Source organism: Cupressus sempervirens, chromosome 5 (genome assembly GCF_028749045.1).
Source record: "Cupressus sempervirens isolate cs-2001-9-10 chromosome 5, ASM2874904v1, whole genome shotgun sequence".
Lineage (NCBI taxonomy): Eukaryota > Viridiplantae > Streptophyta > Pinopsida > Cupressales > Cupressaceae > Cupressus > Cupressus sempervirens.
In genome coordinates, this window is record NC_143122.1 from 337,945,098 (window position 1) to 337,947,384 (window position 2,287).

Consider the following 2,287-nt stretch of genomic DNA (forward strand, 5'->3'; position numbering starts at 1 on the left):
AAGTGAATCAAATTGATGCATATAATCATACAACGAATGGTCAAGATATGGGCAACCCCAACAATCTGATGTTCAGGTTAGAGTCATCGATACAACCTAGAAGATTTCTCTTTTTGTTCATAGAAAGCCATCATTCATCAATCTTTCCAAACTCATACATTAAAATCTAAGAGATGTAAGCCCTCATTATGCTCACCATCATTTGTCTTCTTTGCCAGAAACTGGGCCAACTGTATTGCTACATAATCATTCAAGTGTTGAAATTAACTTGGTCTTCTTCAAACTTGTTTAAGATATCAATAACTTTTTAAGCAATTTCTATACATGACGTATTGTAATGAGCAGTGGACTAGAAGACTCGGACGTGTATCATCTCAACTTTTTTTCACTCCACTTATTCTACGGTGGCATCCACAAACAAAACACAGCCCAAATGGGTGACTCAAACTTGCAAGCAATATCTATTTTATGAAATTTGGAATCCATTTACAATTTTTGGTCTCTTATGTTAGGAATAAGGTGTCTCAACCTTGGATAATTCCTATTCTCATTATTTTTTTTGTAAAATGTATTTCTTGCAAATAATATTGATGTGTTGGCATCTTGAATTGTGTATAAGGAGATCATCACTAAAACAGTTATGACGGATTCCTATGACACGTAAGAGCTATGTTAGGAAGATTCAATGACAAGTGAAGACATGTGGCAACTGATAAATTTGAGTATTGTATGCTCTACCCCAATAGTGGGGTTCGGGGCATCACTTTGAAAAAAATTTTGGGGTTCCTATTTTCTCAGAGAATGGTAAAACCCTAATATGGTTATCTTTGGGAGTAGCCCTAAAAGTGAAGTGCATGTTATAAGCATTTTTAGGGTTGCAAAGAGGTGGATGTGAGAAAGTGTATTGTTGGTACTGCGAGTTGCTACTAGAGTCTTCTATTGTCATTGTTCAACTTGCATTGCAAGTGTATTGTAACCTTGTGTTGAAGATAATACATTGTGCAGGTTCTAGAGGGGTGGGGTTGTTTTACTGAAAGGTTTTTCCCCACCGAAAAATCTTTGTGTTATGTGTTTCTTTCTCTATCTATTTTCTTTATGCTTGGTTGGCTAAAATATTGTTGTTCACATGATATTGAATCTATAAGTGTAAAAGATTTTAATAGGATTTGCACCATACTTCTCTTAAGAGATTAGTGTAGGAAGTTGTTTTCGCACCTAAGTTTCCTTACTAGTGGTATTAGAGCTTGATCAACTTTTGATCCTAGTTGTCGGGTAGGGTTTTTTGAGCTAATCTCAAGTTGAGTGGGAGTCTTGTGTAGAGCATCCTAAATCTTATTTGCAAATTGAGATGGCGAGTTCATCATATGGAAGAATGGAGTTGGAGAAATTTAATGGCACTAATTTCGAGTTGTGGAACCTCAAGATGGAAGATATGTTGGAAGATCGCGACCTATGGGAAGCGACTTCAAATGCTACAAGACCAACAACTATAGCTCAAGCAGATTGGGATATCAAAGATCGTAAAGCAAAGGGTCTCATAAGACTCTGTTTAATCGATGCAGTCCTTCTGAATGTTCTAGATGAGAAAATCGCATATAGTTTGTGGGAAAGACTTGGGCCATGTATCAGGCCAAATCTTTGGTGAACAAGTTGTTCCTAAGGAAGAAGTTGTACTCTCTACGAATGGAGGAAGGTGGATCCTTAACGGATCATTTAAATGCATTTAATCTGCTAGTTGCACAATTGACATCAGTTGGTGTCAAGTTAGAGGAGGAGGATCGTTGCTACACACTTTTGTGTTCTTTACCGGACTCATGGGACCATCTTGTGATGGCTCTCGGAAGCATGTTAGTCACCCTCAAAATGAATGATGTGGTGTCTTTGCTGCTATCAGAGGAAATGAGGAGAAAGGCTTCTGTTTCGAAAAAAGAAGCCCTTGATGTTCATGGGAGATCCATGGAAGGAGGGAAGAAAAAGGGTAGATCCAAATCCCGTGGGAAGTCAAAGACTTCCAATAAATCCAAGGCAAAATGTTGGAAATGTGATAAACCTGGGCACTTTCGTAAAGATTGCAAAGAGCCGAAGAAGAAGAAGAAAGGTTCAGATTCAGCTTCAGAAAGATCTCAAGAAGATGGTGATGCATTCATCATAGCTTTGGCAGCCCATGCATCTAATGATGTGTGGTTAGTTGACTCAAGTGCATCTTTTCACATGACCTCTCATTGAAACTAGTTCTCAAAATATGAAGAGTTCGATGGTGGAAAGGTGTACTTGGGTGATGATTCTC